Raw genomic sequence first — 15,655 nt, 5'->3', positions numbered from 1 at the left:
CTGGCCCTGAGAACACAGCAGTATTCTAACTCAGGAGGTTCCAAGAATACCACTTTACTCCACCTGGAGACACCTTCCAGGCCTGCATTATTCCACTTGCGTCTCACAAGCTTCTGACAAGTGTCTCTGGTGAAGACGTTGGAAACACATTCTGCAGTCAGTGTGGAACTGTGAGGGACTGCATGTGAGCCCAACTCTCGGATGTAAGTTGCCGTTGGATGCAGGGTTCAATTAGCTAGTATGGAACTTAGTATGTAGCACCAGTCTAAGACAGGAACTACTAGGAAATCGCGGGATTGAGCTTGGAGGCACTACTCTTGTGGGCCTCACCTAGACGAGGTGACTGGTTCCCACCTGGGACTCACCTGGACCTGATAACGTTGCTCCACACTTTGCCCTCACCTGGCCCTGATGACTCTGGGCCCCACCTAGGCCTCAATCTGGACCTGGTGACTGTGGTCCCCACCTGGGTCTCACCTGGACCTGGTGACTCTCGTTCCCACATGAACCACACCTGGACTTGGTGACTGTGGTGTCCTTCTAGCCTCACATTTACCTGGGGACTCCGGTCCCCACCAGGGCCTCACCTGGATCTGGTGACTATGGCCTGCAGGTTGGCCTCACCTGGACCTGGTGAGTGGGGTTGCCACCTGGGCCTCACCCATACCTGATGACTCAGGTCCCCACGTGGGCCTCTTGGACCTGGTGAATCTGGTCCTTACCTGGTCCTCACCCGGACCCGGTGACTCTGGTCACCACCTGGGCCTCACCTGGACCTGGTGAATCTGGTCCCCATCTGGGCCTCACCCACTCCTGGTGACTTTGTTCCCCACCTGGACCTGATTGCTGTGGACTCCTTCTTGGCCTCACCTGGAACTGGTGACTCTGATCCTATCTAGGCATCACCCAGATCTGGTGACTCTGGTCCTCACCTCGGCATCATTGGGACCTGGTTACTCTGTTCCACACCTGAGCCTCGCCTTGACATGATGACTCTGGAACCCCTCTGGGCTTCACCCTGACCTGGTGACTCTAGTCCCCATCTGGATGTCACCTGGACCAGGTGATTCTGGTACCCCTCTAGGCCTCAACCAGACCTGGTGACTCTGGTCCTCAACTGGGCCTCACCTGAACCTAGTGAATATGCTCCCCACCTGGGCCTCATCTGGACCTGGTGACTCTGGTCCCTACCTGGGCATCATTGGGACATGGTTCCTCTATTCCACACCGGGACTCACCTGGACCTGGTAACTCTGGTCCTCACTTTGGCCTCTTCTGTACCAGTGACTCTGGCCCCACCTGTCCCTCACCTGGAACTGGTGACTCTGATCCTCAGCAGCATGCCTCGAATGCACCTTTTCACTAGCTGCGTTCTTATGGCCGTGAGAATGTAGCTACTTTGTAAGTCAGGAGGTTCCATGTATATGGCTCTACTGCACCTAGAGACACGAGCACTGAAGCCTGCAGCTAGCTCTTTTTGTCCTATGCGCTTCTGACAAACACGTCTAGTGAGGATGTTCAAAATTTCATCTGAAGGCCGTGAGGAAATGTGAGGGACTGGAGGTGAGCTCAAGTCTCAGAAGCAAGTACCCTTTGGACACTGTGTTCAACTAGCTTCTCATGTATGGAACTTAGTGTGTAGCACCAATCCTAGAGAGCAGTTCCTCACATATCTCTGGATGGGGCTTGGAGACTAATTGTGTGGGCCGGCACCTTCCACCTCTGACAAAACTTCTGTCACGCATCGAGCCTAGGCCTTATAGGAGCGAAGTGTACCTGCAGTCAGCATGTGCGAGGTACAAGGCATAAATTCAACTCTCAGAAGTGTGTATGCTTTGCAGGCCGATGTCTGCTAGACACTTATCGAGGCAAGGTATACCCAAGCTACACTCTAATTAAACAAGGATGCTGGCAATCGCTTTACTGAACTCAGATACACGTGAGTACAGTCCTGACACTTCCACCTGCATTTCTCCAACCTCTCCCAACACCTAAAATAAGGATGTTAGCAGCTATGACTACGGGAGGTCAGGATGCGGGAGGGTCCTGCCCTGAGCTCAGCTTTCAAAAGGAGGCATGCCTCGAAGCTAGCTTTCTACTAACTGCGTTCTGATGGCCATGAGAACGTGGCAACATTGTAATTCAGGATGTTCCATGAATACCACTTTACTGCACCTGGAGACACAACCTTGAAGTCTGCAGCTTGCCCTTTGCATCCCATGAGCTTCTGACAAACATGTCTAGTGAGTATGTTTGTAACTGTATCTGCAGGCAGTGTGGAACTGGGGAGGACCACGTTTCAGCTCATCTCCGAGAAGGAAGTTCCCCAGAGAGAGAGGTTTCAGCTAGTAACTCAGGTTTGGAAGTTAGTATGTAGCGCCCATCTGAGGGAGGAATTCCTCAGAAGTTGCTGGATTGAACTAAGAAACATTTATTTCTCAAAACTTGCGTACCGTATCAAACGAAATCATTTGGAAGCGAAGCGTACAGGCGGTCAGCATGTGGGAGGTTCAACTCCTAAGATCAATCCAAAGGAGTGTGCATGCCTTGGAGGCAGCTGTCCGCTAGGCGCGAAATTGACAAGGCAGACACTTGGTTCTCACTCCGCTACTCTCACGCATACAACGAAATGCTGTGGAAGCAGAACGTACAGGCAGTCAGGATGGGGGAGGTACAGGCTATAAGCTCAAATCTCCGAAGTGTGTATGCTTTGCAAGCCGATGTCTGCTAGACACTTATCGAGGTGAGGCATACTGGAGCTACACTCTAATTGAAGAAGGATGTTGGCAATCGATGTATCAAACTCAGATACACGTGAGTATAGTCCTGACACTTCGAGTCGCATTTCTCTAACATCTCCTAGCACTCCACGTAAAGATGTTAGCAGCTATGACTATGGGCAGGCAAGATGCGGGAGGGTCCTGCCCTGAGCTCAGCTCTCACAACAGAGCATGCCTAGAAGCCAGCTTTATACTAGCTCGTTCTGATGGCCGTGAGAATGTAGCAGAATTGTAGGCAGTACAAATACAATGAATACCGCTCTACTGCACCTGGAGACACAACCATTGAAGCCCTTGCGCCCCATGAGCTTCTGACAAACATGTCTAGTGAGGATGTTCATAACAGCATCTGCATGCAGTGTGGAACAGGAAAGAACTGCGTGTCAGCTCATCTCGCAGAATGAAATTCCCCAGAGAGAGAGCTTTCAGCTAGGCACTCAGGTTTGGAAGTAAGTATGTAGCTCCCATCTGAGGGAGGAATTCCTCAGAAGTCGCTGGATTGAACTAAGAGACACTTGCCTCTCGCAAAACTTGCGACCCATATCGAACGATATCCTTTGGAAGTGAAGCGTACAGGCGGTCAGCATGTGGGAGGTACAAGCCATAAGCTCAAGCCAAAGGAATGTGCATGCCTTGGAGGCAGCTGTCCACTAGGCACGAAATTGACAAGGCAGATACTTGGTATTCACTCCGCTACTATCCCGCATACAACGAAATGCTGTGGAAGTGGAACATACAGGCAGTCAGGAGGGGGGAGGTACAGACCAGAAGCTCAACTCTCAAAAGTGTGTATGCTTTGAAGGCCGATGTCTGCTAGACACTTAACGAGGCGAGGTATACCCGAGCTACACTCTAATTGAACAAGGACGTTGGCAATCTTGTATTGAACTCAGATACACGTGAGTAGAGTTCTGACACTTCCACTTGCATTTCTCCAACCTCTGCCAGCACCTAACATAAGGATGTTAGTAGCTACGACTACAGGCAGCCAGGATGCGGGAGGGTCCTGACTTGAGCTCAGCTCTCAAAAGGAGGCATGCCTAGAAGCCAGTATTCTACTAGCTCTTTCTGATGGCCGTGAGAACGTAGCAGCATTATAAGATGGGACATTCCATGAATACCGCTGTACTGCACCTGGAGACACAACCATTGAAGCCTGCAGTTGGCCCTTGTGCCCCATGAGCTTCTGACAAACATGTCTAGTGAGGATGTTCATAACTGCATCTTCAGGCAGCGTGGAACTGGGAAGGACCATGATTCAGCTCATCTCCGAGAGGGAAGTTCCCCAGAGAGAGAGCTTTCAGCTAGTAACTCAGGTTTGGAAGTTAGTATGTAGCTCCCACCTGAGGGAGGAATTCCCCAGAAGTTGCTGGATTGAACTAAGAGACACTTGCCTCTCGAAAAACTTGCGACCCATATCGAAGGAAATCCTTTGAAAGTGAAGTGTACAGACGGTAATCATGTGGGAGCTACAAGCCATAAGCTCAATCCAAAGGAGTGTGCATGCCTGGGAGGCACCTGTCCGCTAGGTGCGAAATTGACAAGGCAGACACTTGGTTTTCACTCGGCTACTCTCCCGCATACAACAAAATACTGTGGAAGAGGAACGTACAGGCAGTCAGGATGCGGAGGTACAGGCTATAAGCTCAACTCTCAGAAGTCTGTATGATTTGCAGGCCGATGTCTGCTAGACACTCATCGAGGTGAGGTATACACGAGCTACACTCTAATTGATTAAGGACGTTGGCAATCGCTGTATTGAACTCAGGTACACGTGAGTACAGTCCTGACACTTCCACTCGCATTTCTCCAATCTCTTCCAGCACTTCACATAAGGATGTTAGCAGCTATGACGATGGGCAGGCAAGATGTGGGAGGGTCCTGCCCTGAGCTCAGCTCTCACAAGAGAGCATGCCTAGAAGCCAGCATTCAAATAGCTGCGTTCTAATGGCCGTGAGACCATAACAGTCTTCTACCTCAGGAGGTTTGAAGAATACCACTCTACTGCACCTGGAGACACCTTCCAGGCCTGCATTATTCCACTTGCGTCTCACAAGCTTCTGACAAACGTCTCTGGTGAAGATGTTCAAAACTCATTCTGCAGGCAGTGTGGAACTGTGAGGGACTGGGTGTGAGCTCAACTCTCAGAAGAGAGATGCTTTTGGACTCGGGGTTCAGCTAGATTCTCATGTATGGAACTTAGTATATAGCATTTGTCTAAGACAGGAATTACTAGGAAATCGCTGGATTGAGCTTGGAGGCACAAGTCTTGTGTGCCGGGACTTTCCACTTACCCCTCACAACACTTCAGTCACGCATTGAGCCTATGCCTGTTAGCAGCAAAGTGTACCTGCAGGCAGGATGTGGGAAGCACAGGCCATAAGCTCAACTCTCAAAAGTGTGTACGCCTGGAAGGCAGATGTCTGCCACCCACTCGTACATGGGAGTTAGAAACTAGCTACACTCTTTGAAGAAGGCCGTTTGAAATCGCTGTATTCAACTCAGATAATCGTGAGTACAGGCCTGACACTTCCACATGCATTTCGCCGCCCTCACCCAGCACCTAACATAAGGATATTAGCAGTTATGTCTACGGGCGGGAAGGATGTGGGAGGGTCCGGCACTGAGCTCAGCTCTCAAAAGGAAGCATGCCTAGAAGCCAGCTTTCTACTAGCTCGTTCTGATGGCTATGAGAATGTAGCAGAATTGTAAAGCGCTACCGTCCATGAATACTGCTCTACTGCACCTGGAGGCACAACCATTGAAGCCTACAGCTGGCCCTTGCGTCCCATGAGCTTCTGACAAACATGTCTAGTGAGGATGTTCGTAACAGCATCTGCAGGCAGTGTGGAACTGGGAAGGACCGCGTGTCAGCTCATCTCGCAGAAGGAAATTCCCCAGAGAGAGAGGTTTCAGCTAAGTACTCAGGATTGGACGTTAGTATGTAGCTCCCATCTGAGGGAGGAATTCCTCAGAAGTCGCAGGATTGAACTAAGACACATTTGCCTCTGGCAAAAGTTGCATCCCATATCGATAGAAATCCTTTGGAAGTGAAGTGTGCAGACGGTCAGCATGTGGGAGGCATAAGCCATAAGATCAATCCAAAGGAGTGTGCATGCCTTGCAGGCAGCTGTACGTTAGGCGCGAAATTGACAAGGCAGACACTTGGTTTTCACTCCGCTACTGTCCTGCATACAATGAAATGCTGTGGAAGTGGAACATACAGCCAGTCAGGATGGAGGAGTTAGAGGACATAAGCTGAACTCTCAGAAGTGTGTATGCTTTGCAGGCCGATGTCTGCTAGACACTTATCGAGGCGTGGTATACCGGAGCTACACTCTAAGTCAATAAGGACGTTGGCAATCGCTGTATTGATCTCAGATACACGTGAGGACAGTCCTGACACTTCCACTTGCCTTTCTCCAAACTGTCTCAACACCTAACATAAGGATGTTAGCAGCTAGGACTATGGGTAGGCAGGATGGGGGAGGGTTCTGCCCTGAGCTCAACTTTCAAAAGGAGGCATGCCTGAACCAGCTTTCTACTAACTGCATTCTAATGGCCATGAGAATGTGGCAGCATTGTAATTCAGGATGTTCCATGAAAACCGCTTTACTACACCTGGAGACACAATGTTGAAGCCTGCAGCTTGCCCCTTGCGTCCCATGAGCTTCTGACAAACATGTCTATTGAGGATGCTCGTAACTGTATCTGCAGGCAGTGTGAAACATGGCAGGACCACGTTTCAGCTCATCTCCGAAAGGGAATTTCCCCAGAGAGAGAGCTTTCAGCTAGGTACTCTGGTTTGGATGTTAGTATGTAGCTCCCATCTGAGGGAGGAATTCCTCAGAAGTTGCTGGCTTGAGAAGAAAGAAGGAAAGGAAGAAAGGAAAGAAAGAAAGAAAGAAAGAAAGAAAGAAAGAAAGAAAGAAAGAAAGAAAGGAAGGAAGGAAGGAAGGAAGGAAGGAAGGAAGGAAGGAAGGAAGGAAGGAAGGAAGGAAGGAAGGAAGGAGGGAGGGAGGGAAGGAAGGAAGGAAGGAAGGAAGAAAGAAAGAAAGAAAGAAAGAAAGAAAGAAAGAAAGAAAGAAAGAGTGGCACCTGTGTGGCTCTGTCAGTTAAGCTTCTGCCTTAGGCTCAGATCATGATCCAGGTCCCAAGGCAGGCTCCCTGTTCAGCAGGGAACCTGCTTCTCCCTCTCCCTTTGCCTCTCTCGCTCATGCTTTATCTCTCCTCTCTCAAATAAATAAAAAACATCTTTGAAAAAGAATCAAACAAGCAAACCCACAAGGAAGAGAAATCGCCCATGTAGAAGAATTTCAAACAATTTGTGAAGACATTCCACCCTCAAGTTCATGAGCATAGCTTCCCACTCTTAGGTGTGCAATACACATAGTAACTTTCTCTACTAAATATAATATGAAAAACTTAAAATAATATTGATAATATAATAATAATTAATAATAATAAAGAATGAGTTTACTACTGAGAAAGCTGACAAACACTACCTCAGCAAGATGATCAGATCGATACCAAGACTGATAAATCATGTTGATAGTATCTATCCTTTATATGATATAATGAAAATGGCAGTATATCTCTGTATATAATCCACAAAAACAGTTCAGTCATGAGATAAACAACAGACATGTCCCAACTGAGGGAAATTTTACAAAATACTCTACTTCTCAAAGTGTTCCAGTTCAACAACAACAAGGAAAGGCAGAAAGACTGTCACAATCCAGATGAGCCTAAGGAAACAGGAGGACAAATGGAATGTGATATGAGGGATTGTAACTTAGCAAAAACTAAGGAAATCTGAATAATCTATGGCTTTTGTTTTTCTTTTTTTTTTGGGGGGGGGTCTTTTTTTAATGCGAAGTTTTTAATATTGATTCATTAGCTAATATTTGTACCGTACTAATATAAGGTATCAATAATTGGAGAAATTGAGTGCAAGTGCATGAGAATGCTCTGTACTATCTTCTCAATTTCCCTATAAATCTTTGTTTTTTTCCTAATAAATAAGATTTATTTTGAAAATTGACTTAAATGAATCAGGCTCCAAGTGTGAAGACATTTTAAGAATAGTTGAATTAACTTTTGCCTTATTCTTAAAGAGTTCCTTTGATGGAAACAAAGTAAGCATTTTAGATCAGAAGAAAGAAAAACACTTATGAACATGCATAATGCCTCCTCAACCAGAAAAGCAGGAACAGATAATAAATAGCAAAAATCAGATAAAAATACTTCTAGTATAATAGACACCATATTGCAAGTGCATTTAAAATTAGCAATGCATAACATTTATTTCCTTGACATTTGTCTTCCAAAGAGTTCAAAGTGTTTCAGTGTCAGTTGAAACAGGGGAAGAATCTCAGGGAAGGATCCTTCATATAAATAATAGGACCATTGGTAATAATGTCTCTCAGTTCTTTCTAAATCCATAAAGATGCATTTCCTGATGAGTGACTGAGCTGTGAAGAAAGAGATGAGAAGCCCTCATCCCTCTGAATTACTTGTGTCAGAATATTTTAACCATAGTACCACGGATAGTAAATTATCCTTATTAACAGGAAATATGTCTCAGATTGGAATCTGAGCAATTAGATGCGCAGAGAAAAAAAAGCTTTGACTCGCTCCTCATCTTTTAAAGACAAAGGAGAGCTTTTCTATGTACAAAGTCAGTTGTCAAGATAGCCTTATGGAATAAGAGTCTGCAGCATGGAATCCTGCTGCACAGCTGGGAAGCCCACGCCCCAGGTCTTCCTGATCCCAAATCACTGGGCCTTTCTCCCAACACAGGCTGCCAAGCTGAGGTCATTTGCAATTGCTCTCTTAGGAGCTCTGGGGAAGGGGGAAGGAGCTAGATAGGATGGGATGGGAAGCGTGGAGGCCAAGAAAATTAAGGCCATTCCAATTTAAATTCAGCTTTAGCACAAGTCCACCCATTCCAGGTCCCTGTGAAGAAGAGCTGAAATTTACATTGCTTCAGTTACAGGAAAAAAACAAAAGTTTACAGCTTAATGTCCTAGAAAGCCCCACAATAGAATCAAAACTGAGCCCAGGCCAAGGACAGGAAGCCTCTATTAGAATGAGAACAGAGCTCAATGCCCTTGAATGTCCCATATCAAAATGTAAACAGAACTTGAGGAATTGCTCCAGCCCTTCTGGAGGTCCCCAAGACCAGCCCTTAAAACTAAGCTAAAACCCACCTCGTGGTCCAAGTCCCTGCTCCACTCTGTTGGGTATACTTGGACACAAGCTCGAGCTTGTAAATAAACCGTCGTGTGTTTGCATCAGTGTCGGCTTCTCTGAGATAAAAAAAACAAAACCAAAAGAAGCTCGGACACAGGTAGAGTAAACGCAGGGTTCTGAGAGAATCGGCGGAGACCCGGGGGCTTGGGAGCTCTTCTGTGGAAGCCCATGCAGACTGGGGGGGAAGGATGCTCAGTCCCAGAGCCAGAGGACCCAGAGACCCCACCCGCATCTTGCCCACCAGGGGGGGGGTCTCAGGGAGCAGCACTGCACCGCCCACTGGAGGCCAGAGGTGCTGACGCCCACCCCGCCTCTGACCCCGCAGTTGCATCTACCAAGCAGATGTGCACCTGATAATCAGTGCCAGAGCCCATCCCCAGACCCTGCACAGACCACTCACTGCCACCAAGTTGTCAGACCACAGAGGTTGCAGAGATTCAGCTCTGCCTGGAAAGTAGGATCTAGCTTCTTTTGTACTTTGTGCTTTATTTTCATTTATTTTCTTTGATTTTTTTATTAATTGCCTTATTTTAATTTTTATGTATGCACCTTATATATATTTCTTATTTTTATTTTCATGGTACTTTAATTGTGTTTCATATTTCGGGATTTAGAGTCTTTTAAAATGCAGGCCAAAATAATCTGGTGTGTGTTTTTTTTTTTTTTTTTTTTTGGAGGGCAGTTGTTATTGTTTTCCATGGTTTTTCTTTTTCTTCCCTCTTTCTTTTCTGGAAAAGGTAATGAGATGGAGAAATTCACCTCCATAAAATAATATGAAGTAGTACTCACAGCCAGGAAGTCCATCAATACACATATATGATGTCTAACTACAGTTTAAAACAATTATTATAAAGATAGCAGCTGGGCTGGAAAAAGAGCACAGAAGAAAACTAGAGAATCCCTTACAGTAGAAATAAAAGAACTAAAATCTAGTCAGGCCAACGTTAAAAATGCTATAACAGAGATGCAGTCCCACGTAGAAGCCATAAAAACAAGAAAGGTTATGGACCACAGAGACAGACGTAGGGAAGTCAGCCACTTATTAAAACAATAACATTCATATTTTAGGAGACTCAGAAGATGAAGAGAGAGAACAGGTGGGCCTTGCTCAGCCATTAGAAACGACAAATACCCACCATTTGCTTCAACGTGAATGGAACTGGAAGGTATTATGCTGAGTGAAGTAACTCAATCGGAGAAGGACAAACATTGTATGTTCTCATTCATTTGGAGAATATAGATAATAGTGAAAGGGAATATAAGGGAACGGAGAAGAAATATGTGGGAAATATCAGAAAGGGAGACAGAATATAAAGACTCCTAACTCAGGGAAATGAACTAGGTGTGATGGATGGGGAGGAGGGCAGGCGGTGGGGGTGAATGGGTGATGGGCACTGAGGGGGGCACTTGCCGGGATGAGCACTGGGTGTTATTCTGTATGCTGGCAAATTGAACACCAATAGAAAATAAAATTATTATTAAAATAAAAGAAAGAAAGAGGGATCCCTGGGTGGCACAGTGGTTTAACGCCTGCCTTTGGCCCAGGGCGCGATCCTGGAGACCCGGGATCGAATCCCACGTCAGGCTCCCAGTGCATGGAGCCTGCTTCTCCCTCTGCCTGTGTCTCTGCCTCTCTCTCTCTCTCTCTGTGACTATCATAAATAAATAAAAATTAAAAAATAAACAAACATTAAAAAAAAGAAAGAAAGAAATGAAAGAAAGAAAGAAAGAAAGAAAGAAGGAAAGAAAGAAAGAAAGAAAAAAGATAGATTGGCACCTGGGTGGCTCAGTCAGTTAAGTTTCTGCCTTAGGCTCAGATCATGATCCAGTTCCCAAGGCAGGCTCCCTGTTTAGCAGGGAACCTGCTTCTCCCTCTCCCTCTGCCCCTCTCACTCATGCTTTTTCTCCTCTCTCTCTCTCTCATATAAATAAATAACATCTTTGAAAAAGAAACAAACAAACAAACCCACAAGAAAGAGAAATCTTCCATGTAGAAGAATTTCAAACAATTCGTGCAGATATACCACACTCAAGTTCATGAGCATATCTTCACACTTTTATGTGTGCAATACACATAGTAACTTCCTTCTGCAAAATATATTATGAAAAACATAAAATAAGAATGATAATATAATAATAATAATAATAATAAATCACTTTACTACAGAGAAAGCTGACAAACACTACCTAAGCAAGATGATCAGATCGATACCAAGACTGATAAATCATGTTGATAGTATCTATCCTTTATATGATATAATAAAAATAAAAATAGCAGTATATCTCTGTATATAATCCACAAAAACAGTTCAATCATGAGATAAACAACAGACATGTCCCAACTGAGGGAAATTTTACAAAATACTCTACTTCTCAAAGTGTTCCATTCAACAACAACAAGGAAAGGCTGAAAGACTGCTACAATCCAGAGGAGCCTAAGAAAACAGGAACACAAATGGAATGTGATATGAGGGATGGTAACTTAGCAAAAGCTAAGGAAATCTGAATAAAGTATGGACTTTGGTTAATGCGAATATTTTAATATTGATTCATTAGCTCATATTTGTACCGTACAAATATAAGATATCAATAATTGGAGAAATAGAGTGCCAGTGCATGCGAATGCTCTGTACTATCTTTTCAATTTCCCTATAAATCTTTGTTTTTTTCCTAATAATTAAGATTTATTTTGAAAATTGACTTAAATGAATCAGGCTCCAAGGTTGAAGACATTTTAAGAATTGTTGAATTAACTTTTGCCTTATTCTTAAAGAGTTCCTTCGGTGTGAACAAAGAAATAATTTTATATCAGAAGGAAAGAACAACACTTATGAACACGTATAATGCCTCCTCAACCTGAAAAGCAGGAACAGATAATAAATAGCAAAAATCAGATAAAAATACTTCTAGTATAATAGACACCATATTGCAAGTGCATTTAAAATTAGCAGGGCATAACATTTATTTCCTTGACATTTGTCTTCCAAAGAGTTCACAGTGTTTCAGTGTCAGTTGAAACAGGGGAAGAATCTCAGGGAAGAATCCTTCACATAATAATAGGACCATTGTAATAATGTCTCTCAGTTCTTTCCAAATCCATAAAGATGCATTTCCTGATGAGTGACTGAGCTGTGAAGAAAGAGATGAGAAACCCTCATCCCTCTGAATTACTTGTGTCAGAATATTTTAACCATAGTACCACGGATAGTAAATTATCCTTATTAACAGGAAATATGTCTCAGATTGGAATCTGAGCAATTAGATGCGCAGAGAAAAAAAAGCTTTGACTCGCTCCTCATCTTTAAAAGACAAAGGAGAGCTTTTCTATGTACAAAGTCAGTTGTCAAGATAGCCTTATGGAATAAGAGTCTGCAGCATGGAATCCTGCTGCACAGCTGGGACGCCCACAACCCAGGTCTTCCTGATCCCAAATCCCTGGGCCTTTCTCCCAACACATGCTGCCAAGCTGAGGTCATTTGCAATTGCTCTCTTAGGAGCTCCAGGAAAGGGGAAAGAGCTAGATAGGATGGGACTGGACGCAAGGAGACCGAGAAAATGAAGGCCTTTCTACTTTAAGTTCAGTGTTCGAACAAGTCCAGCCATCCCAGGCCCCTGTGAAGAAGAGCTGAAATTTACATTACTTCAGTTACAGGAAAAAAAAAACAAAAGTTTACAGCTTAATGTCCTAGAATTCCCCACAATATAATGAAACTGAGCACATGCCAATGGCTGGAAGCGCCTATTAGAATGAGAGCAGAGCTCAATACACTTGAAGGCCCCATATCAAAATGTAAACAGAACTTGAGGAATTGCTCCAGCCCTTCTGGAGGACCCCGAGACAAGCCCTTAAAACTAAGCTAAAACCCACCTCTGGGTCCAAGTCCCTACTCCACTGTGTCGGGTGTACTTGGACGCAAGCTCGAGTTTGGAAATCAACCCTCCTGTGTTTGCATTGGTGTCAGCTCCTTAGTGGTTTCTCGGATTCGCAATCTTGAGCACAACACCCCCATGTCCCCTCCCACCTTGGCTGAACCTCTATCCCCTCCCACCCAGGGTGACAGTCACCTCCCTGCCTACAACAGCTGGGCACAGGCCGTCACACAGGTCCCATGGGCACGGTGGGCACTCCCACCATCCCTGGCCTCCCAGAGGAAGGATGGAGGTTTTGGCAGTACACACTCCCATGGTGGCCCCAGGGCTCCCTGCCCAGGACAGACAGGTTGGGGTCTGTGTCCCTGACGTCAGCTCCTCCTCCCCGGTTTTCCCATAGGAAATGAAGGAGGAAGCCCTGGTCTCCTCTAGGGACATCACGCTGGGGGACCTGGACATCAACAGGAATGTTCAGCAGTCACGTCATGTTTGGGACTACTATGGGGTAGGGTGAGGCTGAGGGGCCAGGGGGATCGGGACCCAGGGGGGCTTCTGGGTAGGGAACACCGGGCTTCAGAGCCCGGGGGAAGAACAGCAGCCAACAACACACGGCTGCATTGTAGGTTGTTTGGGATGAACACTGTGCCCCCACCCTCGGGGTCTCAGGGATGAGGAGGCCACTAGGACAGGGCCTCCAGGGATTGCCATGTGAGCTGAACCCCAAAGGGGTGAGGGATGGCCCCTGAAAAGCAGGGGGCTGGGGTGGGGGCTATGGGTCAGTTAAGGGGACCTGGGGGCAGGGTGCATGGCCGTGACTGGAGGAGGACACACATCAATCTGCTGAGGAACGGAAGGGTCAGGGTGTTATCCACCATCAGCACTTTATATATTTCTAAATTCTATGCATTCAATTTGAGACAATTTGCAATTTGTAAACATACATAGTATGATGACCCCCAGATAATGCCCCTGGTCCAGCCAGGGCCCTGCACTCACCACACGGTGCTCCAGGGGCAGGTGACACAGCATACCCCAGACTGGGGTCGCCTTTATCTGTAGACGTCTCCGTGTACATCTTAGAGAAAGGGGATGCCCTGTGTTCGCCGGCCCCCCACACCATCCTCCCATTCCCCAGACCCACACCATCCCCTAACATCATCATCCCCTGTGGCATAGCCCCTACACCATCCCCCTTACACACACACAGCCTCACACAATCCCCACCCACACTATACCCCAACACCATCCCCCCTACACCATCCTCCACACCCCACCACCGTCATACCCATGCCCACACACCATCCACCCCCACACCGATGGCCCCTAACAAGGACCCAGTGCAGCTGCGCCCTGTGGGACATGCTCAGACTCCCTGGGGTTCTCTGGATACCCTGCTCCCATCAGAAGCCTGGGTGTCCCATTGAGTACCCAGGGGTTGCAGGGAGGAGGGAAGGCAGGGAGCCCCGGACAGTTTGTGTACAGGAGAGTGGTGCAGAGGACACACTGTGCCCTGCCTCCACCCACGGTCCCTCCTGGAGGGTGGGACACCCTGCACAGGACAGCAGCCCCTAACCCAGAGGGACCTGGGCTGACTTGGGCCCAGGCTCTGTGGGGGCTGGGTTGATATGAGGCCCCACCAGTCCCAGCTCAAAGACTAATGGAATCAGGCCCCCATGGCCCTGGCCAACCCTGGATTCTGGCCCCGGGCTGAGCGAGCCCTCTCAAAGCTGGATGTGGCCTCCTGGGCCCTGGGCATGCCCCACAGATACAGGTCACTTATCTAGGGCAGCCCTGGGGATCCCGGGACACACCAGCGTGGGGAGTGGAGGGGTAAGCCGGTGGGCCACACCCACACCCACACCATGAGGCAGGCTCCTCCAGGTGCTGGGGCCCCAGAGGGCCCGAGGCCGGGGTCCAGCTGCCCTGCGGGGACCCAGCACAGGAGCCCATGAGCTGCAGGTCCAGGTCAGCTCTGCTGTCCTCAGAATCGTCACTCAGGCTGAAACCTCAGGACACACGCCCCCACCCGGAGTCCACACATGCTCCTAGGTGGGGAACTCCAGCACCAGCCCACCCACCCCGTTTGATTCTTGCCCCCACTTAAAGGACAGAAAGGTCTCCTTCCCCAGGGGAAGGCACGCACCCACGGCTCTGGGCCCGATTGCTGTAGAAAGTCAATAAAGTGATGTGGTGTGAAAATGCACAGCCAGCCCATTTCTGTGTCTCCCAGAACTCTTTGCATGGGGCGTGGAGAGACCCCCAGAGAAGAGGAGCGGGCACCACCTAGGCCCCAACCAGCCCCTGCAGGGGTGCCGCCAGGCAAACACAGCTGACGTCCCCACGTGCCTTCCAGGGGAGGCCAGACCCACTGCTGGATATGGGAATGTGGCTGAGCCGGAACTTCCAGCTCAGCTGACCCTCCAGCTGCAAGTCCTGCACGAGTGAGCCCCGGCGTAGCCAGGAGAGCCCAGCTAGCCGCCCAGCGCCAGCACCAGAAATGATATTCTGCCAACGATTTTGGGGTTTTGGGTGACCCAGCCAGAGGATCCGACAGCTGCACGGGATAGCTGCATGTGATAGACACACACGCAGCTCAAAACCAACAAAAGTTAGAATCCCCCCAATGTTGTCAAACAGCAGCCAGATGGTTACATACACTATGCTGTGGTCCCCAATAGGATACATGGAAAACGCTATAAGCCATGACTGCAGAGGTGCTGGAGGCATGGAGATGTGCCTGCTGTGTTCCA

Source organism: Canis aureus, chromosome 19 (genome assembly GCF_053574225.1).
Source record: "Canis aureus isolate CA01 chromosome 19, VMU_Caureus_v.1.0, whole genome shotgun sequence".
Lineage (NCBI taxonomy): Eukaryota > Metazoa > Chordata > Mammalia > Carnivora > Canidae > Canis > Canis aureus.
Note: the sequence above shows the minus strand (reverse complement) of the source record.